The sequence below is a fragment of the Sceloporus occidentalis genome, unplaced genomic scaffold, assembly GCF_023333645.1.
Source record: "Sceloporus occidentalis isolate IW3139 unplaced genomic scaffold, rSceOcc1.0.p SCAF_5, whole genome shotgun sequence".
Lineage (NCBI taxonomy): Eukaryota > Metazoa > Chordata > Lepidosauria > Squamata > Phrynosomatidae > Sceloporus > Sceloporus occidentalis.
The window spans coordinates 164,015,131-164,042,811 of NW_028316985.1; the positions used below are offsets into that span (position 1 = coordinate 164,015,131).

Consider the following 27,681-nt stretch of genomic DNA (forward strand, 5'->3'; position numbering starts at 1 on the left):
AAAAGGTAGATTTTGTATCCTGTATTACTTGAAGGCAGGCACACATACATGCATGAGTGCGCGCACGCCACTATGTACATTAAGGTTATTTCCATATATTTGCTTACTTTGCATGAGATATTCTAAGATTTCACCATATACTTCCAAAGCCTACAGCCTCAACAGTTTTGCAGCCTCAGCAGCTAGACATCTGCTTCTTTCCAAACTGAAAAATTTGTACTGATCTATGAATAAAAATACTGATTTCCCTGCTTCTGAAGAAGCATTGTGAATAAACTACAACCCACTGGGATGGCAGAATTCTGGCCCTGAGATTAAGGGTGAGATGAATGGTGGTTAACAGCTGTTAAGTATGATAAAACAACAATAAGAAAACACTTCTCTTCACACAAAATGGAGATGGTCAAAGGTGGCAACAACACTAGCCACTGCTGTAACCTGAAGCTGACATGACAGCCAGAGAACCATAAGCATGCAAACTAGGAAAACCACATTAGCCAGTAGAGGCTGAACACACCATCTATATTTTGCTTCCCTGTGGTCACAGGGCTGCTTTTCTTTGCTTAGTCTTTTACCACACTCTCTCACAGATGCAGATACGCATAGATCCAGTTCAGAAGTGGTCTCTTGTATAACTAAAGCATTTCTTCGGAGACAAGTTAGTGACACCAAACAAAACAGATAAAAATATGTCCTGACCGATTATTTAAAACTTCAAAGTCTACCACCATGTTTAGACTGATGGCTCATGGTTTTCCCATCGGAATACTGTATAAGCAATTCCATTTATCAAGAATACAGCAAGCAGATTTGAAAGTAATTTCTAGTAAAGGACAAACTGTTCATGAAGCCATTTACACCCCTCCCTTAAGGGACCATTGTGCCAGATGGCACTCTGCAGATGCAATGACAGCAATGATTTGGTGTTGGCATTACAGCAGCACAGATTTCTTAATAAGTTCAATGGTATACACCTTTTGTTTAATCATCTGCTTTCCCTCTTTAGTCATTTCATAACACAGGTGAGCCAAAAAAAGAATAGTGAGATGAAACTATGCCTCAGGGAAATGTTGTAGATTCTTAGGACAAAAAGAGACCTACATATTTTGCTGTATTTCATTCAAAGATACAGAGTTTTGGCCTCCTGCATGAAGGAACTCCCTGGATAGGATAACTGTTGAATAGAGAAAGTGAGAGCTGTACTTGAAAACATCTGGGGACCATTGGGCAGGGAAAAGCTATATATCTGCAAAATATTGAGCTTGGTACATTAGCTCTACAAACTCTGCTTCAGCACATGTGAAAGAAGACTTGAAGTTTCTTGTAGGCAATGTTTCTTTTCTACTTCCTTTATTTCCTAGGATTTCACTGGTTAGGGAATAGATTTTTGTATGTGTTCTTGGATGTTAGCCAGAGGTCTCAGTTCTTGAAGAATCAAGGTACTGTCTGGCTACTGACAAGTTTTCTAGGAATAACGGGATGCCACACTCCATTGTCCCAATATTGGCCTGGACTTGTAAGTAGCTCCCTCCCCACACCAGAAGCTGGAATGCATTGTAACCAGAAGCTAAAATGCATTGAACTATAGAGCAATGCTACCCAAAGTGATGGTCCCTGGACCAATGCCAGGCCCTGAGCCATTGACTGCTGGTCCCTGGCATGTATCCAGGAAAGAATGCAGTGATTATAGCCAATCAGCATGAATATGATGCCAGTTCCTGGTACACTGTGGAGGAAAATAATTGCTGGTCCCTCATAGCCCAAGAAACACTGATATAAATCAACTCTGTATCTCTCAAATCTACTTCTATGCCTTCTGAGCTTCCATCTTTTATCAATGACTTAGAAATAGTTGTTAACACATTTATCACAAGGCTGTACAGTATAATCCCTTATTATTATCAGATATTGATTTCCCCAACACATAAATAGATGCATTATTTCAATCACATCCCACTCCACTTCCCGTGCAGTTCCTAGTCCTATAAATAAGTGTATGTGTGAGAATGTAAGCACATGTGTGTATGAGAGAAACGTTGTACACAAAAAAAGTGCGCACTGTTCACACAGCTTAACTAGAAGTTTGACAGCCTAGTACAAGGTTCCGGAGTAATCAAATTCAACTGCAACTAGTTATCCCAGTCTGTACACTACTGAAGGCTGCTTGTTGGTTAAATACTAGTTTTATTTAGGGAAAGACAATGTATGCAAGATGAAAAGGGATACATTTATCTGTTCTGGCAAATGGTGAGGTTCATTTGGAAGCAATCAAGCACTGACCTTTGTATAACATTCTTCTGCTATGGTATGGGTGCAGTAAACCCCATCACTATTTACTGTAATGCCCTTGAATACAGTGTTCAAGGCTATTGCTTATAAGCTTTCCTTCTTCTTCAGTCATGGTCCTTGGAGTCCAGAATGGCTATCTAGCTTACCACTGTATACTTTGACTTGCAGCTCCAAGGCTTCAGGCAGATCTTTCCTAGAATGAGATCCTTTAACTGGAGCCAAGGACTGAACCTGGGACCCTGTGCATGAAACACATGTGTTCTGCCATCAGATCATCCCATAGTTGTTCAGGTACAGCAAATATGGAATGGTCTGATATACTGCTTCCTTCTTCATCCCTTGGAATCTGGGTTGTATGAATGTGCAGAATTAATCTAATTATCATATTGCATCAGCAGCAGAATACAGCATTTCTTAGAATATAAATCTTACCTCCACTCACTCTCCATGAAGCTTCAAGGAAATCTTTAGCAAGCCACCAAAACATCACCACCAAAATATCAACTGTCCAGTGCCAATGAGTCTCACTTAAAATGAAGATTTCAGCCAGATGGGCTTATTATCTTTTACCACTCCTCCAAGTGTTTGCTTCAAGAATGTTTCAGCTGTTTAGCAAGGAGACCACACATTACACAAACCACTGCTTTCACAGTGCTGTTTCTATAGCAACCATCTTATTAAATCAGCCATCTGCTTTAAATATTAAACTTCACAAGACCATCATGGCAAGCTTTAAAACAATATCACATGTTCATGAAATATTAAAGCTGGAAACAAAGGGCTGCATAGAAGAACTTCTCCCCTGAATATATATTTTTGATGTCTGATGGGTTATCCTGGGTTTGTTCTGACTCTTCAGGAGAGGAATGTTATTGTAGAACCACAGTTTGTAAGACTATATAGTATGTCCTGGTTTGTTGCTTTTATAAAGGTAAGCATTATTTTATATTCAGAAAACAACAAAAAGCAGAAGCAGGTTTTTTTTTTAGCCTACTTAAAACCATTTCATTTTAAACACGACTTTTCAGCTCTTCTCACCTTTTTAGTACTAAATCTTCTCAAAATTGTAAAAGGAGATGTTTGAGACAATAGGGAACAAGTTAAGAGTCTCTTTTGTTTTTCCATCTTTAGAGATGGCATATGCTGAATTGTTTAAAAGCAGCACATAGAATACATTTTATTAAAACATTTTTAGGATAGAAATCTCAACAGAACCTGAGGCAACCTCTATTCTGGTTATAATTAGGGTGAGGAATCTCTCTCTCTCTCTCTCTCTGTCACTTTAAGTCATTTGTCAACTTATGGTGATCCCCATGAATTTAATAGGAATTTCTTAGGCAAGAATTCTCAAAGGTGGTTTTGCCAGTTGTTGTGTGCCTTCAAGTTATTTCTGGCTTATGGCAAACCTAAGGTGAATCTATCATAGGGTTTTCTTGGCAGAATTCTGAGGAGGCTGTTCTTGCCGTCCTTTGAGGCTGAGGTTATTGTAATTTGCCCAAGGTCACCCAGTAGGTATCCATGCTCTTCCAATGAAATATAGTTCACAGCACCTGGTATTTGTTGGTAGTCTCAATCCAAGTACTAAATAGGTCTCATCCTGCTTAACTTCCAAGATCAGTAGCCTTCTGGTTCTTCATGAACTATCACTCCAATGATTGGAGTGATAGTTCATGGCCTGGCATTGGCTCAGGGCCTGGCACTGGTCCAGGGACCACCACTTTGGGTAGCACTGCACTATAGTACAATGCATTTTAGCTTTGGGTTACAAGGCATTCCAGCTTCTGGTGTTTGGAGAGAGCAACTTTTCAACTGGCCACTGGTAGGCACTGATGGGAACTTGAGCGCAAGAACCTCAGAACAGTAATAGCTGCCACAACCCTGTTAAAATCATGAAATCTAGAACCTTTGCTGCTGTGTCCAATTCACAGGCAGCTATTCTAATTCAAATAGCAACTAGCTTACAAAATGTTACCAAGTGCTTTGCTTCAGTACTGGCAAGCTCCTATGTTTCATTTCATTCATTTCAACTTTTTTCCTTTTTAAAAAAATGGTCCAGTATTATTCTGACATTTCACATTTCTCTATTATTGAAGGCATACTACCAGGCTTGTCTTCTAATGGTGAGGTATTCTAAATGCAGGTAGTGACTGCTTTCTGCCCAGATCCTCAGAAAGTAGCTGCGTAAGCAACGATGACTGCTCTACCCACATTACTTTGATCCAAGACTATCTTCAAATCCACCTTCTTTTCCTTTGAAATAAGGTTGTCTAAAATTGGATATTCTTTTCAGGAACTCAGATGCACAGGTTCTTAAAGACTATCCAGGAGTCCTCAAGGTGTTCTGAACTTCAGAACGAAGAACTTTTGAACTTAGACTCCTCTGTTCCAAAAGAGAAGGTCTGCATCTTGAACTCAAAGCAAGTCTCTGTTTGAGCTGTGGGTGCTTTTGCTTATAGTAAAGTAATTCAGAGGTCCATGTGTACCAAAGGGGATTGCTGTGCCATCCTAAGATGCCTTGAAACATTTCCAAGCAACGTTTTTCTTCAGTGATTATATTTCAGAGCAGTGTCTCAGTCCTGCCCTCAACAGCCTAAGAGCAATTTCTGTTAAAGCAATAGGGAGGCATCCATTCAGCTCTAGGTGTGGCCTTTGTTAAACCTGCTGGACAGGATTTCTTTTTCTTTTCACTGTTTAGATGACAAACCCATGACAGCGTCTGTATTTATTCTGAGATATTAATCTAAACTGACACAGAGAACCTGCCTATCTACAGAAAGCAGCAAGCTAAACTGTTCTTCCTAATTTCCTATACTTTCTATCACATTCTGTCCTGCAAAAATTAAACTCATAGATCTTTAACACTCTCCAAAAAGCATTATGGAAGGTAAGCACAGAGATGAGTTCCATATGCATTCGCTCTTTGGCATCTGCATATAAAATATAAAGAGACTACACTATGCACTGCAGATGAATGGTCCTCTGAACGATTGCTTCTCCATTCAGATGAAAGAATAAGACACAGTAAACAAGATACTATTCCTACCTGATATGCTGCTTTTCTACTTTCAGGGAACCTTTTTCCATGCAGAAACATCCAGACCTGTCCATTGCCACACAATATGCAGCATCAGGTGATGAAACCCATGTGCTGCCTCATCCAGTAACTGAAGGGTTGCCAGGAAACTGGTGGTGCTGGAAGCCTAGGTGTACCACTATGTTCTCCAAAACAGTATACACAATTTATTAAATGTATTTTGAACATGAGTGATTTTGAAACCAGAACATCTGCAAGCTTATGCTTTCCCAATAAAGTTGCTGGATAAGATTAAAAATTTGCTTTTTTTTTTTTTTGGGGGGGGGCAGGATTACTTTTTTGGACTACAACTCTCAGAATCCCCAGGGATTTATAGTCCAAAAATTATATGCAAGCTCTGCTTTCAGACAACCTTGTTACATTAGTGATAGTAACTGGTAGCCAACACAAGATAAGACATTCATATGCATCTGTTACTTTCAGAAATATAGGTCAGTTCATCTGATTTAAGATTAAAACTAAAGGTTTATCTTTTAAATTAATTTGTCTATCTCATGAGTTTCCTCAAATGCTGCAATGAAATCTGTGGAACATATGAACAACTATGGGATATCACAGACCCATTCTGTTCTGCATTTTACTGTTGTTGGTCCATAAATGCCAACAAGTGGTGCTTTATAATGTAATCTTGTATGTGCCCTATATAGAGCTGTATCTGTAGCAGCACTCTAGCCCTGAAACTTTGCTCCAAGTAAAGTCAGATTAGCTTTATCCTTACTGAGTATGGTCCAAAACACACTACAGAAATAATCCAGTTTGAGACTGCTTTAACTGCCCTGGCTTAGTGCTAGGGAATTCTGTGAACTGTAGTTTTGTGAGACATTTAGCCTTCCTTATCAGAGAGCGACAGTTCCCACGATTCCCTATCACTGAGCCATGGCAGTTAAAGTAATTTCAAACTGGATTATTTCTGCAGTGTGTTTTGGACCTATGATGCAAATGCATTTTGATGAACTTTCAGATTACACAGGTGGGGTACAGACCACCCCTTTGGGGTGGCCTGCACTCGCCCCCTTTTTTGCTGGGTTGGAGGCAGGGCAGCCTGAATGGCAGCCCCTGCAACTCCAACACGGCACTTTTCCAGGCCACGGGGAAGCGGCAAAATGCCGTTTCCCTGTAGCCTGGGAAATGGGTGTCCTTGGGGCTTCATGCCCCTGGACACCCCGGGAGCCGCAGCCAGAGGAGAAAGGGGCCACTCAGCCCCTTTCTCCCTGGCATTGTTCCCGCAGCCATTTGGTGGCTGTGGGAATGAGGTGCCCTCCAGAAGGAGTTCCATTTTGGAGGTCCTTCTAGAGCCGCTCTTAGGCCGCCACAAGCAGCCTGGGCGGCGACAACATGTCATGCCCACGTACGTCATAATGGCAGCGCCCGTGTACACAGGGTGCTGCCATTATGCTGCCACCAGCACGTATTAGCATTAGGGAGCATATACATGGTGCGCGCTCCCTAACCCTAATACCAGCCCTGGTATACCACTTTTTATTGGTCTGTACTATGCCACAGTTTAGTTTAAAGATTTTTGGGGCGGGCGAGGGAGTACTTTTTCTGTTGTAATACAGTATACCACTTTACATTAGGGTCCTGGGTCCTAGTGAGCAGAAAACAGATTTGTGAACATTTTAAACAAACAACATCTGCTCAGATGTTCAGTGGGGGCTTACTTTTAAGGAAAGGATTGCAGCTTGAAGTGTCATGTTTCCTGATAATTGTTTTATGAGCTGAAGTTTCTTTATACATGTAAAATCTGCAAAAAACAAATACATTTTATGCATTTTAATTCTTTACAAAAGATTGAACATACATCATTCCTTCAGACTAATATTTGAAATATCTTCAGAACATTGAGCCTTTAATTATTTTAAACAGAATATACAATACTTTAAACAGCATTTTGTGACCATAAAGATCTTGTATGGTACTGTGCACAGTATTTAAAGATAGTTAAACAGCATGAAGTGGCAAAATTAATTTGCCATTGGTTATATGATGCCCACTGAGCAACAACTAAAACAAACAAGCAAACAACTCATTTTTAGAAAATGAACTAATATCTCCAGCATAGATTCTCTTCCAATGTTTACATATATTTAAATACCCTGACATCAACAAATCCATTGGGAAGAAATTATATGATAGATTTTTACTGAAATATATGGGATGTGCTAGCATGGGGCATTTCAGACTATGGATTTATCAAATATTTTATTACTGGAGTTTTCCAAACTTCTGATAGCAGTTGTTTGCTGCCTTGTTCCACTTCTGCATCCCAAAGTTTAAATTTCAGATTGGTAAGAAAGCAATAAAGGTCACTGGTTTCTTCTTACATCATATTCTAAAATAACCATGCTAAAATAGATAGGGAAGAACTGACCATACTCAGTGGTCCTGATTATCTACTTCTATTTTTGAGAATGCCTTGATTTGACCATGCCTACTTCCAGTGAATTGTGCTAATTCCCCTACTTTCTGTGGCAGGGGACCCTGAGTTCATACATAGCAGGCAGCCTCCTCTTTGAGCAGTGAACATTTATATTAATTTGTAATTGGGTAATATTATACAATTCAGTTGTTTTTAGGTTACAAGTCTCCAGATATTGTTGGATTACAAATTTCAGAATCCTATACTGAAATGAATAGTTTGAATCTTGCACAAGGGCTTCCATCTCCAAATTATTTAAAGTAAGAATTACAGTATATTTATAAACATGGTATCAACGATTCATCTGTTTAAAACAACACATTTTAAGTTTTCTAGGATTGTCAGGCTTAATATATTGAAAACTGATATCTATAACTTTAACAAATCCCACATGTTTTCACATAATTAACAACATATGTAATGCTGCATCACCTCCATTGTGGCATCTGATAGCTATAATCTATTTAGCACAAAGATAAATCATACTGCATGCAGGAAAATTAACTGCATATGAAGACTGCTTCACCTAGCTCATAGTTTGGGTCAACAGTTGCCTTTTACATATGGAACATTTGAAGGAATGGCCTGTCTGCTGCCTTTTATAAACATCCTTAATTCCCAAAATGCAATTTTGAAAGTCAAGAATACAAGAAAAGCCTTTCAGATGGGTATATGTATGAACACAATTCCCTCTTCTGTGGAAGAGTTTTTGAAAACTTTCTAAGTCATTTAAGAACGTAAAGCTTATGGTGCTTAGAACGTGCCATTATAGGTTTTATATTAAGATGTTCCTGAAACAACTACTCATTCTAGTGAATGGCTGCCGGAGGAACGTTATGTCCTCAGATGCCCAATGTGCGTTTTCCTAGACAGCGTGTGCGTATTTCCCCTGCTAACAGCTTCACTGAGTCTACGCCAACATCCGTGATCCAGGTCACTTTAGTTAGCCTGATACAGCACTTGCTGGCTGTTACATAACTGCTTTCAGGAATTCTGGGATCATGTTTGTAAACACTACAGCCATGTGCGCGGAGCCACGTTATGAGAGCAAGAGCATGGGCTGAAACTCCTACTTTGAAGGTAAAACCTGGCACTACAATGTTTATCCTTCCAAGCTATCCTTGCAGCATAAGATCAGCATGTTTCAATCTATTTTGTCTCAACAGGTTTCCTTGCCATGGCCGACAGCAACAAGCAATTAACACTGCTGGGTATTTTCTTTTTAAAAAATGACTGAGGTTTTATTTCTTCTCCCAAAGAACACCTGAGTTCAATGCAAGGAAGCTCTCCTGATTCCAGAGGCCCTGCTTTCTGTGTTAATGTCTATTGTTTTAATAAACACAACAGGCAGTCTTGAAGAAAGAAAGACAATACGAAACACCTCAAGGATAAGAGGGATGTGGACATTTAACATCATGGAACTAGTGACACAGAAGCAAACCTTTGATGTTTGTTCAAACAGATCTTTAATTATTTCTGCTGATTGTAAAAAGCGACACACCTCAATTTCCTCATCTTTTAAAGATAAAATTAAATAATACAACTCAAGAGATCCATGGTAGTTTTATTCTAGACATAATATGTGTCTCAGGTGTTCTAATCTATATGGGTAAGTGAATTTAGGGGAAAATATTTACCCAGTAAGTGCAGCAGCCCAGAAATCCTGTTATTTAAAAATACATAATTGCCATTGTTTGTGCTTCACCCTTGAAATTTCATTAGACATTTGAATCAAGTACAGATGTCCTCTTCCCCCCCCCCCCAGACCTGATCTATGCTTTATAATTTCTATAGCCAATCTTTCATTAGGTAGCGAGATTTTCCTTAGATTATTTTACTCTGTCTCACAAGCAAGTCCACAATATACTAAGTATTATAACCAGTGTGTTTCTTTTTCTTTGCTTTTGAAAAAAAAAAATACTTCATGCCTCTGCCAGTCCCTTTGAAATGCAGCTGTGGACCTCATTTACTTTTGACCTTTACTGTAAGAGCTGAGAATAGGTTGGAATTAAAATGTTACTCAGCCCTGCTGAGCTTGCAGTTCTTCAGACCTTTTAAGCCAAGAATAATAAGAAAAGCACACAGATCCCACCCCAAATCAAAACAAAAAGGAGAGAACCTTAGAAAATACAAGCCTTTTGAAGACTACAGTCTTTTCTTTCTGCATTACATGCTATTAAAAAAAATACAATAGAAAGAGTTCTGAAATCTGTGATAAATTCCCCATAATTGTGAAATAAAATAACGAAGACTGTTTCCTGTTCACTTGGGCGAAGAGAAAACCACAAGGTAGTAGGACTAGAAAAAAAAAAAAAGGCAAGGATTGTGGTCCATGAGACTTCATACACATGAAGACACAGAGAGCCTGTGTGTGATAGCTTTTGGTTGGCTGAGACAGAGGTGTTCTGGGACTTCAACATGACATTCATATGGCAAATTGGCTCAAGGTTATTACCATCTGTGATTTTCAATTTTATCCTGTGACAGCATGCTCAGCATTAATAACTATGAACATGCTGTAGCCTGATCAGTTTACTGACCCTCTAGCCAGCAAAATTCACACTTTACTTCAAGAAAAACACTACATCAATGAAAGGTCTACTGACTTAAAAAAAAAAAGATTATATGCTTAGGCTGCAGACCTTCAGGGTTAGACCATTCCAACACCATTTTCTTCCACTGACTTTACACAGCTTAACTATATTGCAGGATTGCAGCCTTGGCTTTTTGTTCTGTTTAGATTGCTCAAAACGTTATAGAATCCAAAACCAGAGAACACACCCACCATGACTTGCATGTGATTTTAGCTGCTTACAGATTCTCTAGTTGCCTTTTTGGCAAGCACAGACTGAAATTTACTCCCTATGGCATATAAACACTAGCTTGCACTGCCCAGTTCCAGTTCTTTGTTGAACAGTGATGTCTCTATTTTTGGATCACCACAGATGACCTTGTTGTAAGTTACAGAACTGAATGTCGACAAAACAAAAAGGTTTTTTTTTAAAGGAAAGACAAAAAAAAAAAAAAAAAAAAAAAAAAAAAAAAGAAAGAAAGAAAGAAAGAAAAAAGAACTGACTCTTGGAATACTCCAACCAGCTTGTAATAAGGATATGGTGGCTGCGGGCAATAGTAAAATATGGAGTGGAAACACAGACCGCCATGGACTAATGCTGCTGACTTGTGAAATGTTGTACCCGCCTGTTACCCAACAGCTCTTGGGAATTCTGGGAGGGTGTTTGTAAACAGTGCAGCCATGTGCGCAAAGTCCACGTGGTGGCTTCACTCTGGCTGGATCTGCAGAAACTCTGAATGGAGAAAAAGCGGCTCAGGCTGCAGCGATAAAGTGAAAGCAACTTGGAAATACTAATCTCTCTCTCTGACTACAAAGGTCAATGTTGCAAAATGTGTGTATGCTCTATCATGGTAAAAGACATTTTCTATAGTAATTAGCCATACCTATTTCCCAAATGTGCGCTAGCCTCAAGTGCATGATAATACTCAAGGAAAGGAATCAGAATCAAGTATATTATTCATATGCTTTATAATCTAAGTATAATCTAAGCGTACCTAATAAAAGTACACACACACACAAGCAAGAAGATTCAAGCACTGTCCTCCTAAAGGGCACATAAGAGATTCCTGAAATGAAGATACTGCAAGTATGAAACTATTCACCTATATATGTTATTCTCACTTTCTCCTCCAAGAAGAGGATTGAAAGGGTGCATTTAAAAACTTCACATACGTGGATGCAAATTTAGTCCAACAGGATAATAAAAAGAAGCATGATTTGCCAACTAAGGCTGAAGAATTTACATTATCTTTCAGCAAATAAGCAACATAAAGAGCCTAGAGATGCTAAAACTGAACTAATTAATAAGATGCAAGAGCATATTGAAGTGATTAATACATACGTTTCAGAACACAGAAGTTGAATCAAATAAACTAGAGCACCTCATTTGTTAAAATGACATGCCACATCCATATTCCTTTATTTGGTGGTTCTCAAAACATTTTATCCTTTGGACCCCCTCCCCTTATATCTCCATGCAGATGTCACCTCCTCTCACTCGATGTATATGAATTGTTTACTGTGGCGGGATACAAACCGCCATATAGTACGTATAGGATACGTACTAGGGTTAGGAAGGGGCGGTGCTTCCGCACCCCCCTAACCCTAGTACGTATCCTATACGTACAAGATGGCGGCGCCCCTTCCACATGGGCGCCGCCATCTTTACGTACTGGACGCATAGCGTCCAGACGTGTTGCGGCGCCTATGACGTCGCGAATGCGGCAGCGGCGCTTCGCGACGTCATCAGTGCGCTGCAAGAAGCTCCGAAATGGAGCTTCTTTTTTGCTCCGCGCAGGAGCCGCGCGGTTTGGCTGCTGCAGCTCCCGCATGGAGCAAACAGCAGCGGCGGGGAAGCGCCGCAAAGCGGCGGTTTGTATCCCGCCTGTGTGTATTTTCATTTGTGCATTAATATATATTCATATTTTATAAGGAAATGACTTTGTTCAAATTAGAACAGTTTTGTTTGAGTAAATGCAATATTTAACTCAACACATGCATCAATTTTACTCATAAAAACGTCTGAGACAAGGACGGGGATGGGGGATCAAGGCCTCCATGTGTCAACCCCCAAACAACTCTCATGCCCCTCCCAGGGGTCTTGCCCTACAGTTTGAGAACCATTGCCCTTACTGTTCTTTTTAATTATAGTTACTTCATAGTGCAAAAATTCTTGACAGAGGCACGAAGAAATATTGGCACTGAAACAAAAATACAGGTTGGAATGAGTGTTTCTTTTTTCTTTTTCTTTTTTTTTACAAAATCTGGTGCTCTTTTGGCTTTGAATCTTGGATTCACTCTCTTGTGATTAAAAAGCAATGGGCTGCAACAACCTTGCCTTTAAAGTATATAATATTCTGGATTAATCAATGAATTACAGGAGAATTACTTTTAAAAGTTCAAAGGCTAAACTTGAAATTTAATTTTAAGACATAAGGGCAGTTCCCTTGATGCCAATGACATGGAACAGCTAAAATGCTTTAGAAAATTCATTAAGAATTGAATATTCACCAAGCAATTTATTTTCATGAATAAGGTATCTTGGCTATCAATTTCTGATTCTAAAATGATTACCAAAGCAATGCTAATAATGCAGTTTCTCAGAACCAAGTCCCATTCAGCTCAATGAAGGTTACTGTGAAGTATATGGGTAGAGGAGTACACTCTTAATTCTGTATGCATTGGGTATTAATCCATAGACATTTGTAATAAGATGTCTATGGGCAATAATACTATCAAATTTTGAAATCAGTTGCAACCTTGTGTCTTTGTGTGGACAATTCAATTTTCTAACTTCTATAATTAAGCCCACTAAAACTCTTAATACTACTTCAGTTGATCAGTTTTAGTCTGCAGCATGTTCGTTTTCTCCAGTGACTGTACTCTTTTTGCACCAAATGCCAGCTAGCCTTCACCCAGCTAGCCATCTAATGTGCAACACACACAGCAATCAATCAAATGTATTAGCAAGTTTAGCACATGGGTAACAGTAACTTTCTTTGTGAAGCCAGCAATAGTAGCTTCAAGTAAAAACAATACTGGGTCTCCCCTCTGCGATTTCACTTAGAGTCAGACACCTGTCATCACTGGGGAAGTGGATGACTAAAGGTGGCCTGAAGTATAGCTATTTGGTTCCATTTTCTTCCTTTCAAATTCAGAGCTTAAAAGCAGTCCCTAGGGTTTTTTTTTATAATATATAAAAATAATAAAGACCATATATAAAACTATATATATATATATATATATATATATATATATATATATAATTTCCCAAATGTGTACCTAAACTCAGATGTCCTTCACAGTCCTATGCAGCTTGTAAATGGTCCATGCAGTAGACACACCTAAGCTTCCAGTGAGCCAAATGGACCCATTCAAATGCAATAATTTTGGTGGAACAATCTTCAAAGAATTGAAAATACAGGGCAGAAATATGCCCTGTGACAATCTAGCAGCGCTACTCAAGCTTCCACAGACCATTAGGTTTTTCAGTTTTTCACATACATATTAGGATCATTTTTCAAGATAAATATGCTGTTTTGAAGTCTAGGAAAGGTTTCACAGTTCATTTACAAAGTGAAGACTTAAACCCTGACCCAAACTTTAGCTAGATACAGTATCTGTGCCCAGTAAAGGAACCATTCCAGAAATTTAGCCAGGGAAACTAATATATGATGTTTCAACCAAAGTAGCTTTCGTTTACATCCTACAGTATGCTTGGCAACTTATTGTAACATGTTGTGCAAGACCTGAACTACAATGTTATTTGGGCTGCTTCCAACCAATAAATGTATTTTCCTAGCAGTTTCCTGAAACTCTTCTGGCAAGTCAACAAAACAATCATCGCACTACTGATAGATTAATGGCATTATTCTTTCAGATGAATAAATATAAAGCTCCCCATAGAGTTTCTTATGCTTTAGCAGAGAACAGAAAGTGTGCATTAGAGCAGCATTACCAAACACATTAATACATATATGGGTGTCAAGATTATGTTCTAAGTGCTTTACAGACTAGTATTATTCATATTTGGTAAAGACAGAATCTCAATAATACAAAGTGACAAAAACCAAAGCCAAAAAACACCCATATCAAGAGGATTGTACACATACATTTGTATAAAAATAGATCTGAAGTGTGTATTTCATATAACACACACAAAGGTAAACTACCACTTTTCTCCTCAGTCTTCTTAAAAGAGTGAAAAACATGAAAGGGCAGGTTCAAATATGGATTTACTGGACAGTTGATGACTTCTAGCAGGAGGGGGCTTAACCAATAAGAAGATATCAGCAGCTGCCATTTCTCCTGTAAGCATCAACTTGCTTTGTGTACTGTATTCAGCTTCTGATGTCTTGCTCTACAGCTGTCAGAGGTACAGCTGGAGAAGATTTCAGAGTGGGCCTTTCCAGAAGCAACATCACTCAGATTGTGGATTTTTTTTTACCAAAAAGGTTTCGCTGGTCTCCCCTCTTTGAGTTTTAGGAGGCAACAAAACTTTTTCAAAAATATACAATATATTTAGCAGTGCATTTTTAAATATACCTAGTTTTTTGGTGTGTCTTGTGACAAGTATCTCAAAGGATTAGAGAAAGTGGAAATAAGTGCAAAACATTTTTCTAGTTGCTTTGTTTTACTGTACTCCACTATTGACTATTTTGTGTTTAAGGTTGGTCAGTCTTCTAAGACAGGCAGTTCATTAAGTAGATTCCACTAAGGATTTGAAGAACCTCTTATGCAACCCTTATACTATTTAAATGGGGTAAAATATGCATCATTTTGTTGCAGTTAAATTATGTCTTCTTACCTTGAGTGGGTGGGAAGGGAAAGAGAAGTGAAGAACCACTCTTTGCAAACCTAGAAAATACTACTTCCTGCTCACTTGTGTTTTAATCACTCCAGGAATATCAATTCCCTGGTAGCATTTTTTGAGGGGGGAAGAGGTCGGAAGTCTCTGATTAGAGTCAACCTGATAAATGAAGTACACTATATTACAGCTGCTTCAAACATTAAAGCCAACATATAGAAGCTGTACTCCACAATTAACTTCCTTTTGTTGATAGTCATACTTCACTTTGAATATTTTTAGGACATTTATTTGTATTAATAAAGTGAATACTCTTAGCCTACACACCAGCCAATACTTTCCTTCTAGGTCACAGCATATGCCCCCCCCCCCCAAAAAAAAAAAAAAAAGAATCCTTAAACCCAAAATAAGCATGTTTATGGTTTGATCTATGGACAAAAGGCAATGGTTATCACACAAATCATCTTCAGGTAAATACCCTAAAACTGGTGACAATCAAAACCTACAATTCCCAAGCACAGTCAACAATTAAGAATGCTAATATATGTAGTGTTGTTGTATGCCTTCAAGTCTTTTCTGATTTATGCTAACCCCAAGGTGACCCTATCAAAGAGTTTTCTTGGCAAGATTGTCTGAGAAGGGATTTCCCTTTGCCTTCCCCTGAAGCTGAGTGTGTGTGACTTACCCAAGGTCACCCAACAGGTTTCTACAGCAAGGATTTGAAGCCTGATCTCCAGAGTTGTAGTCCAATGCTCAAACCACACCACCACACCAGATCACAGTATACTGCATTATGTACCAATAATGGCAATGAGAAACAGCAGCCCTTCTAGTTAGTTCCAAATCTATTGCATCTAGATGTTTTCTGTTACTACAGGTCAGTTGAAATGGATTGCTTTTACCTGCAGTCCAGATTAAAATGATAATAAAGCCATGACAGAGGAGTTACAAATCCCCCTTCTTTTTCTATCCAGCCCTATGTTTCATCTCTGATTCAGACTGCAGTCAGTTTTTTATGATTCATAATGCATCCCACTGCGTTTCAAAACCAGCAGATCAAGCAAATAGCCTTTTCAGATGATGTCACAACACTCAGAATTGGCAAAATGCTTTCACAGCAATCAGGAAGCAGAACTAAATCAATACTTTACCTTGTTTGGCAAAATATAATTGGTGACTGTGATACCAGCTCTGATTTTGGGAAAGCTACCAATTATTCTTTAAAACTTATCATTTTAGAAAGGATTCAAAAGTGGCTGAAGGGCAGAAAGAAAGAAAGCCACCCAGCCAGCTCGTGCAGGTGGAAAAAGTTTTTAACTTGCAACAAAATTTACCCATAGTAGCATAGATCACTGTTAAAAGAATATACTGCAGCAAATCATTGGAGTGGGATTGGTTGCTACAACATCAAAGTGGCATCACTTCCACTTTAGATGGCAAAAGACATGGTAAATCCATGCTTTTTCCACTCATAATCTCATATATGCAACTTCTACATCTGACTAAAGATATGCATCTCACCTTGGTCTGAGAATGCTGTGCCCTTTAGATATTGTTGGACTGAAAGCAATAAAACCAATGGTGAAGGTCTAACACCACTTGCAAAGCCATAAGATTCTCACAGCAATCTAATCCATCTCTGATTCCAAAAGCATTCAACAAATGTTTCTTATTTGTCTCCAGATCTAGTAGTCATCGATATATTGTCCTAAATATACCACAACAACCATATTAAATTGTCAATGGTGTTAGCTATTGATAGAAGATTAATTTATTAGAGATAAACTATGGGCAGAAACAGACGGCATTAAAGGGGTAGTGTGATGCTACCCCTTTGAGCATCGGATTGGGGCTGCAGCAACCACATGCTGAGACCATGATCCAGCTATTTGCCAGTTCAAAAAGAGGCAGCAAAATGCCACTCCTTTTTGAGCTGTCAAAAGGCACCCTTTCTACTGCTGCTACAGCTCTGTGGTGCTCTTGCAGAATGCACTGTCTGAACACCATGCTGCCAGAGCAAGACAATGCTGCCTGTCATCAGGTCAGGTGGGTGATGTGACGCCCGCTTAGGGACAGTGTCGGGGCATGTGTCATCTAAACCCATGCTGCTCCCAAGCCAGCGTTTACTGCTGGTCTGTTCTGGCCCTATATTTCAGAGGAAGGAACTGACAAAACCACCTCTGAATATTCCTTGCTTAAGATAAACCTAAGAAATTCATGTGGTTGCCCAGGCACAAAAGCCACATACACACAGATACACAAGTTGTCCTCAGAGAGTACCCTACACATGAAGGTGTGGTGGAATTCCATGGAGAAGCTTTGAATAGACATTTCTGGTCTCAGAGCTCCTTGAAGGAAGGGTGGTGTGTAAATGTAATAAATATTATGAATCTTCTGTGTTAGTGCCACCACAATTCTGCTTGCATTGAGGTTTTCCTAAACCACTGAGATTTATAGTCTGGCAGAAGCTTGGAATCTTCAGCTGCTGTCAGAAATTGAAGTTACAACAGTAAGTACCTAAGGTGTTGTATGAATTCTGCTTGCTGACACTGCTGTACAACTCTTTCTGACATACTGGAACTGGTGACTATCATTTATCTCTTTATGATTTCAGTTTTAAATAGTAAAAAAATCATGGTAACTGTTTAGAAATTTCAACTAGTGCACAATAATGTAGCCCATCTGCCCATAGCTGCAGGTTATTGTAAGTATATTAAACCTATACACTCCAGCAACTATAGGAGTTCTTTTCATCCATGACCATGTCAGGATGCTCAACACTGGCTATACTGGCTAGGGAAGTTGGTATCTATAGCCCAACAATTTCTGAAAGTTCATATTTTGTCACTCCTATCCTAAAGCACCATGTATAGCTTAGACACTTCCAGTTCATATTTTATCATACCCCTAGCAACCACCAGCAAACGTTTAGCATCCATGTACCGAGTCAGGGAATACAGACAGGTGTTTTCAGTGACTGCTATTCAGCTATAGAACTCTGTCACTCAAAGATGCACCAAGACTAGAGCAACATCCAGAAGTGGCAGAAATTGCCTTTATTTTATCTAGTTGCTGGAGCCCATGGATAGGGGGATTCTGGATCTGTTTAGCCACTATATACTTTAATCTCTCTCATCAACAGGGCTTTCCCCCCAATGTGCCAGGGACCAGCAACATATTTGTGCCCATTGACTAAACCTGCTACTTTCTTTCATGGAAACTCATCACAAACTAGAATTTGACAGCTTACAAACCAACACTTATCCACAGACTACCATTCTGAGTAGCACTGTTGTAGGCTGCAAATCCACAAATGAAGTCATGTGCACAGTATACAGTTCTCCTTTAGAACTGTTTCTGATTAGTTCTAGATTAGATCCAGAAAGAAATAATATTTCATTATGATAAATAAAGGACATCTGCGAAGTGGTAAACATACTGGGAGAAAGGTGGGATATAATAATAATAATAATAATAATAATAATAATAACAACAACAACAATAATATCACCAACATAGTTAGGACTGCACCTCTGCTGTGAGCATATGCTACCATGCGAAGAACTACTCAGTATTTCAGCAGTAACTCTGGGCACTCAAGATGTATGCACAGCAAATGTTCCATGGAATTTCAGGATAAATTGCAACCTTTCCCCAAAAGACATCTATTGGTAAGATGCAGCAAAAAATGGAGGCAATGACTTTGTAGGCTATAACCTGCTTAAATGACATAGCTCACATACACTATAACCTACATAATGGGTGGACTAAGTCCAGTCCTCCAGGTGCTTTTGGACTGAAATTCCCACTAGTTCTTGTCAGCATGAATAGTGGTGAGGAACTGATGTAAGGAACCTGGGTGCTGGGGTCCAACAGCATCTAGAAGGCCACATTTCATCTACGTCTGGCCTGATGCATAATCTTTTTCAAGTAGTTTCTTTCTCTCCTCAAAATTTCTCAGAGACTGTTAGCCAATGGCTTGGGAACTACCACTTTGAGTAGTATTTGTTTATTACATTTTTATGCTGCCTTTCTCCCAGAAAAGAACTTCATGCAGCTCACAACATAAAAACATTTAAAAATTTTTTACAATAATGTTGTAAAGCACAGGATCACAACTTGAGAGCCACAAATAACATTGTGGTCACAGAGGCCTGTGTGAACAAACACAGTGTGCAAAATGGACATAGATATTCCCCACAAACTCAACCCCCCAGCATCTCCTAGGATTTCAGGGGATGGAGAAAACAGAGGTGAACACCATCTCTCTTGCTTCCCTTCCCTTCCAACTTCAACAAGCACCCTGAAGGTCAGTGTTTTCCCACAAATCATAGGCAAAATGTTGTTGTTGTTGTGTGCCTTTGTTATTTTTGTGTGGATTCAAGTTGTTTCTGACTTATGATGACCCTAAGGTGAAAACCTATCATGTTTTTGTTTTTTTGGCAAGTTTCTTCAGAGGGGTTTTGCCATTGCCATCCTCTTGAGGCTGAGAGACTGGCTTATCCAAGGTCACCCCATGGATTTACATGGCCAAGCCAAGATTTGAACCCTCAAATCACTACACCACACTGGCTATCACAGATGGCTAGAGAAGGAGGCTTATATTCTCACCACATCCAGTAATTTGTGTATATCACTATTCATTAATGGCAGCAGATATTTATTTTGTTCTAGTAATGGTTTAGAATGTGCCAATATAATTGGTTAGAATATACATGTGTCTAATTCCCTTTAGAAGTTGTACAAGTTAGGAGCCATCACTAACTTCTCTGGTAGTGAATGCTACAATGTAATTATGTGTTGTGTGAGAAAGTATTTCCTTTTATCTATCCTGAATCTCTTCTCTGCTGAGCATTTTGTACATGCTTACTGCAAAATAAGCCGCATTACACCCAGTGGGATTTATTTGCAGATAAGCATGCAGTAGATATCAGCCTTAGTCTCATGGCAGTCAGGGTGAAAAGTCAGATTTTGTTAAGTTAGGCTGTAATCCTATACTTGCTTACTTAGGTCAATGGGTCTTACTTTTTACTAGATATGCACAGAACTGTCCTGTCAGTTCTTGTAAGTACTGTATAGTGGATTAGTCTGAATCTATACTGTAATACAAGAAGTATTCTTAAGTGGAAGTGGGGGTGGGGGGTGAGCAGGAGAAGAGAGGTTAACAGTCTCAGTAGAGTAACTGTTTGGGTCTGCTCTAACAAAATTTGGCCATATACAACTTTACGTTTTTGAAAGCCTGAGCATAAAGATGTTTTTAGATAAGGACACTTAAATTATCCTTAGGTTTGACTTGTTTTAGTTGGTTTGAGAGGAATAATATACTAATTTTAAGGTAATATTAAAGGGAATTTCAGTGGTACCAGTGATATTAAAAAGCCAATGGTGGCATGATCTTAAGCTCATTTAGAAGAAAGACCCATGGGTTGCTGTCACAGTCACCTCATTTTGTCATTAAAAAGCTAAATAAATCTCACTCCCATAAAAAAAAAATCACTAAACACAACCACAACACAAACTTTACAACTGGGGGTAGCATAACAGGACTAGTGTGACAGAACATGAAGCAGCAACCAATGCAGGACAAAAGTCCTGGTTGAAACAATAATAAAAGCAACATTTCAATTACATAGCAGATATATTATTCTTCTCCTTTTCCAAGACATGTACAAGAAAGTACAGTAAATAAAAATATCTAAAACAAATGCTAAAGACATGCTTTACCTCTATAAGGTTCTTCATGCTCTGAGAATGTTTTTCATTATTAATTCTAAAGAGCAAGGCATGAAGTGGTCTAGACCTCTAATGGCACATATGATGATATACCACAATGGGATGAAAAAAGACTTTAAAAAAGACTGATTTATATGCACTATACATGCTGTATATGACTATGTCTCTAAACATTACTTTTTGTCTTGCAAATGGGTATACATTTAAGTACTTCAGAGGAGTGGTGTAAGCACTCTTAACCCTAAAAGATGACTTGGTTTTATAGTACTGGTGAGGAACTTGTGGTCTTTCAAGTGTTGTTTGACATTTTGCAGCATGCTTGACCTCTGGCCATGCTGGCTGTGACTGACACGAGTTGGAGTTCTGAACTGATTACAGGTTCTCAAGCCCTGTGTTGCAGAATGTGTCACAGAACATTGGTACTGTATTTATGGATTGGAAAAAATAGGCATTTAGGTACTTATGAATTGTAGAGGAGAGAGTTAATAAATTCTATGAATCAGTGCACCAAAATACAGCCTGAAACAGTTGAGAATTCAGGCTCCAAGTCTGTTACAATGCATACAGCAAGTCTGAAGAATGTGTAGTCCTCCAAGTGTTGTTGGATTGCAATCCCCAAGCATTGGCTATGAGGAAAGATGAAGTTCAACATCTGGAGGGCCAAATGTTCCCCAGCCCTGACACAGGAGGACACACACCTCTGTACATACTAGCAATCCAATCCAACATGGCATTCAGCAGGTGACATAATGGTCTACTCTATTTGGAGTGGCCATAGATGGAATCACGGAGTGGAAGTTGTGCAGGAGGACAGCATCTATCCTCAACCAACCTCCGTGTACGTCTTCTAACTGAAAATCTGTGTGCAGAATCTGTTCTCATGCTTAGCCCATTATCAGTTTCTGAGGATTTCCGTTTTTGTTTAAGCTTTTCAGAATGCTGGATGCTCATAACAAAATATGAACACTCAGCTTATAGCTATGGAGCAAAGTTTAACACATGGGGAAATCCCTGCACCCACCCTTCTGGCAGAAGAAACAAAGTTTGGAAAGACGTTTGCCATCACCATGTAGGCAGTGGATAGTTTGTTTGTTTCTTTGTTTTACAAAGAACAGAACTCTTTACACAATACTTTGTACACGTATTATTAGGTCACATAAAACAATCTTCATCTAGGAACCTACTAAGAGGGGCATGGAAATATTGTATATTGCTATTATTATTAATAGTTTTATTATTATTATTTTCAGAAAGGGAAAGGACAATGTAGGAAATACGAAGCTCATACCATTTGATTAAAAAATGCCTGATACAATCAAGCACAGGCCAACGGACAACTTTAAACCTTTCGGAAGAGTGTTACAAAGGTGCTGCAGGTTGGACACACTTGACTTGAGGGTCAAAAGTGCCAATGATTCTCAAGGGATTTTTTTGTGGGTTTTTTGGGCCATGTTCTAGAAGGGTTTATTCCCGACGTTTTGCCAGCATCTGTTGCTGGCCTCCTCAGAGAAGACCCATGCCAGCCACAGATGCTGGCAAAAGGTCAGGAATAAACTCTTCTAGAACATGGCCACATAGCCTGAAAAAACCCACAAAAAACTATGGATGCTGGCCATGAAACTCTTTGGACTTCACATTCTGGAGGGAGAATTTCAACAGGTAGGGTCTCCTGGAGAGAAAGGAGCCTAAGCACACCTGAGTGTGAATTTCTTTGCCTTTGGACCAACCCCACAACCAAAGCCTATTCATGCCTCTTGACCATTAACACCCATCTGCCAAATTTGTTTTACAAATGAGCCCTGTTTGGCAGGCCACTGAAAGTGCCACCATGGAATACACAAGCAATTACACCTACGAATGGCCACTCCTTGTCAGCACTCCTCTCTCTCTCTCTAATGCCAGCCTGCCATTAAAATGCAAATACAATGGCCTCATTAGCTGGCAAGCAACACCCACTGACCTTCTTTGACAGAGAGAGGAAGATCTCTATTCTATTTGTCTCTTCCAAATGACATTTTCGAGGCACAACAGCCACTCAGGACCCCTTCCTTTCCCTGCTGTTTCTCACTCCAAGGTGTCAGGTTTTGCATGTGTGCATTACCCACCATCCATTTTTCAAAATGAGATCATTAGACAGACTGTTTTCAAGGGAAGGCTGCTAAGATCACCCCCCCCCCAACACACACACACACACACACACAGACAACTCCTCCCTCTCTTCCATTCCTCAGCCATTTAATCCATTTGCAAAAGGGAAATCAGTAACAGGATGTCAGCATTGGGCTGGAGTGGGGGGAAAAACAACTTACTAAAGAGAAAAGCAGCTTTATCAAAGCTTCCATGACCAGGTCAAAAAACATCAGCAGCGGAGGCGAACGAGGGCAGGAGGTCTGGAAACAACAAAACAAAGCTGCCACAGAGCAGCCCAGGGTTGCCCCTACAGATTTCGATTTGTTTCAACGTCCCTGATCATATCGACCTACAATAAAAAAGGACATAAAGAAGATCCCCCTCACTTCCCCATAGCCATGCCTTGAGTGTCAATAAAGCAACTCAGAGGACAAAACAATTCGACTGTGTCCTGGAGGGTGAAAAGGGTGCTGGGGGTGCAAATCTCCTCTCCAATGTCTCCTTTCCGACTTCAGATTCTTTCACAAAAACTCCACCACCTTTTTCCTCCCATTTTTTCTGGCCTCGCTCCCCATTCTTCGGATCGCGCCTGCCCTTTGTGTCTGTCTGCTTGTTGTGTCACCCGTTGGAAACCAAACGTTCAGGAAAAGCACAAAAACAGACTTATACAGAAAGATCCCCCTCCTCTCTCTCTCTCTCTCTCTCACACACACACACACACACACAAACATCCATCTGCCGGACCGAGACAGTCTCTCTTTGTGGCCCCTCTCCAGAAAAGAAAAGGAGAGTTTACTCTTTCCTCCCAACGATCACAAACCTCCTTTAAAAAAAAAAGGGAGCCAGTGGATCTGCTCGAAAACTTTGGCTCAAGTGATATATATATATATTTAAAAAACCATCAAGGCTTTGATCAAAGGAGTCCGATCCCAGGATCCAAGTCGAGGCGAGGCAGAAGCTCAGCAGCACGTGTGGAAAAGGAGAAGCAGCCCCCATTTAAAAGGCAGCTTCGGGGGGAAGAAGGAAAGGACTCCATGAAGGGAGAACTTTTTTCCCCCCAAAGGGGCTCCTAACTTACTCTTTGATCGGCCCAAAGCAAGCAGGGAAAAGAAGCTTCAAAGGCTGAAAGAAGCCAACTTTCCCCAGAGGAAAAGGAGGAAAGAGAGGCTGGGGAAAGGGGGTGTCTAGAAGCCTCTTTTAAACAGAATCTCTCTCTTTCTCTCTCTCTCTCTGTGGGTCTCTTTGTCTGCCATGTTGGAGAAGCAGCTCTCATCACGACTTGTGCGGCCGGGTTTTGTTGTTGTTGGTTGAAATAATGATTGCAACAATACTAATAATCCCCATCATAAAAAGTCATAGCAATGGGCCACCCAAGGGAGGAGGAGGAGGAGGAGGAGGAGGAAGGGAAGGAGAGCTTTGGAAAGAAAGAAGGGAAAGAATAAAAGAAGGGAAGGGGAAGAGATCGGGGAGGGCAGGGCTCTGACCTCTCTCTCGGCCGCCTGTGGGCTCCCTCCCAAGCGCTGGGCTCTCTCCCTTCGCTCCAGTCCTAAAGGGCAGCCATCTTGCTTCCTTCTGCTCCTTGACGAAAGCAGCAGCAGCAGCAGCCTGGCCTCCTCCGCATCAATATTCATAAGGGCCCTTTGACGTCTCTTCCCTCTCAGCCCTCCGCCGCCGCCGCCGCCGCCGCCGCGAGGATGGAGCCCCAGCGCCGGACGTGACTGCCATGTGAACCGGCTCCAAGGGAAGGGAGGGCAGGGCAAGGCAGGGCAGGGAGGAGGGCTGGCTGGCTGGCTGGCTGGGGAAGGCCCACAGGAGCCGCCCCACCGAACCCCAGGGCTCCCCTTGTCTGCCTTTAGCTTGGGGTCGGGGGCTGGGAAGGAGGATAGGGACCCTCTTTCCCTCCCCTTGGATGCTTAGGGAAGGGTCTCCCAGGAGGAGGAGGAGGAGGAGGAGAACTGAGGGGGGAACGTGGCAAGGGTCTCCCCCCACCACTACCACCCACTCTTTTGAAAAGTAGACCCGAAGTAAGGGCTTCAAGGTCTCCCCTGAACGTGGGAAGGGTCTCCTCACTATCGCCCGCTTCCTCCAAGAAGGGCACCAGAGCGAAAAGGAAGGGCTTCAGCGTCCCCCCTGGGCCTGGGAAGGGTCTCCCCACCATCACCCCCCCAGTCCTTCACAGAGGGTTAGTAGAGCCGAAAAGCAAAGGCTTCAGCCTGAACCCGGGGAAGGTCTCCTTACTCCCTACAGGCCTCCAAGAAGAGGAGAAGAACAGCGTCCCCCTGGAAGGCGGGAAGGGTCCCCCAACCCCAGTCTCCCCGAAGTCTGGGAAGGGTCTCCCCATCACCCCTCAGTCCTTAGAAGGCGGGGAATAGACCCGAAGACAGGGCTTCAGGGTTTCCCCTGAACGTGTGAAGGGTCTGCCCAGCACCAGCAGCCAGTCCTTCGAAGAAGGGGAGTAGACCCAGGGAACGTGTGAAGTGCTAGCTCCCCGCCAGTGCTGAGAAGAGGGGTAACAGAACTGGAGAAAGAGCTTCCTGAAGGTGTGAAGGGTCTCCCCACCATCCTTTAGTCCTTCCAAGGCGTTCTCTACCTACATAGGAGCCTGTGGCTTCACAAAAGAAGGAGACATGCTGGATCCCTAGGAAACATCTTCTTTGACTTGCAAATGGGCATTACATTTCCTTGACTTTGAAAATCTCCCAGTGACCACAGAGCCAAAAAAAGGAGGAGATGCCAGCCTTGCAGATAGCCCTTCCTACCATCTGAACTAAGACCAAAAGGCAGGCCTGTGACTAACATCTTCAATTCTCCTGTTTGCCTGATGAAGAAGAAGCAAGTGTGACTTCAAAAGCTTGCAACATGTAATTGTGCATTTTGGTTGGCCCAATAAAGGTATCATTGGGCCCAGATAGACAGGCCAAAATAAAGCTGCTTCAGGTCTCTTTGGAGGTATGCTGTTTAAATGACACATGCATCGTAAGAGGCCAGAAGCTGTGCCAGTCCTTAGGACTGGAGTGTGCCTTTGGCATGGCTTCCATCCTCTTAGGACGCATGCATCATTTAAACAGCATACCTCCAAAGAGACCTGAAGCAGCTTTATTTTGGCCTGTCTGTATGGGCCCAATGATACCTTTATCGGACCAACCAAAATGCACAATTACATGTTGCAAGCTATACGGGCCCATTGTTTGGATGCTATTGGATCTTTCCAAGACAGTTAGTAAAATCAGAGAAAGGAGTTCAGCATCCCCCTGTATGTGTGAGGTGTCTCCCCAGCATCCTTCCAAAACTGGTAATAGGCCAGAACGTGTGAAGTTGTCTCCCCTGCCCTCCAAGGCAGAAAGGGACATGTTGGGGGGGGGGGGGGAGGAAGAAGGGAGTGCCTTTTGCTTGCCAATAAGGTGACACACGGATTGCAGACAAAGGGCTGCTGAGGAGGAGCTGTCATTCCCCACCACAGATGCTGTTTCCGGGAGAATGAGTGGGAGAGTTTACAAGAGTGAGGAGGGGCGACAAGGAGAACGCTGCTCCTCCTCCTCCTCTTCACGAAGCCCTTAAAGAAGAGAGACTCGCGTGCCCCCTCCTTCATCACAATGGGCCAGCCAGCCTCATTGCATCCCAAGCCCCGCCTCAACTGATTTCCATATCCAGGCCTCTTGCTCGCCTCCAATTGGTTGGAAGTGACTGGGGGATTAAGGGGAGGGGGGCTACTTTTAAAGGTCTATTAAAACCCCCAACTTGGGAAAAAAAGGATTTTTGGGGGGTGGTGAGGTTTTGCTCCTTCTCCTCTTTACATCTCTGTTGTTTGTATATTTCTGATGAATGATATTGTCTATCAATTTTGTCCTATATTCTATTTTCTAGAATGCAGGCCACTGCCAGGTCCATTTTATTTTATTATATTTTATGTACAGTGCTGAGTAAACCTACAGCACTTTATGAGTAAAGTTAATAATAATAATAATAATAATAATAATAATAATAATAATAATAATAATAATATGGAAGACATGACCAAACAAAAGCTCAAAGCACCCCCTCAACATAAATCTGGGCAGCTTAGTCCTGCTGGGAATGGAGGACATCTTGGAATTCCTCCTGGACAGAAGGTGGAAATAAAGGACATGTCCTGGAAAAGGAGGCCATCTGGTCAACCTGTGATCAGAACACTTACTTTCTCCTTGCCTCTGTTTGCCCCATCTCAAGTGTGAACATTTTTGTTCTACTAGACAGATATAATGGTTTAGAATATGCCAATATAATTGGTTGGAATGGTTGTTGTTTAGAGGGAGTTTGACATTGTCATCATCTGAGGCTGAGAGAGTGAGACTTGTCCCAGGTCACCCATTAGGTTTACATGACCAACCTGGGATTTGAATCCTGATTTTCAGAGTCATACCACCAGGCCATGCTCACTCTCAGTTTCAGATTTATGGTAATCCTAAGGCATCACTGTCATAGGGTTTTCTAGGCAAGTTTCTTCAGAGGGGGTTTGCCATGGCTATCCTCAGAGGCTGAGAGAGTGTGACTTGCCCAAGGCCACTCTGTGGATTTCCCTGGGCCCAGTGGAGATTTGAACCCTGGTCTCCCAGTGATGACTTCAGGCCAGGGGGAGCAAGGGACATTTTGCTCCTAGG

The 27,681-nt window shown here is 41.1% G+C and overlaps 1 protein-coding gene across 1 annotated transcript in view; it reads right to left on the reverse strand.

The window, feature by feature from the left end:
- TET2 (tet methylcytosine dioxygenase 2) overlaps positions 1-24,745 on the reverse strand; it is an 83,632-nt gene extending 58,887 nt beyond the window's left edge. The window contains exon 1 of the mRNA XM_089526033.1: positions 24,529-24,745. The gene's annotated coding sequence lies outside the window, so the exon portion shown is untranslated. The remainder of the gene's footprint in view (positions 1-24,528) is intronic.
- Positions 24,746-27,681: the final 2,936 nt, after the last annotated feature.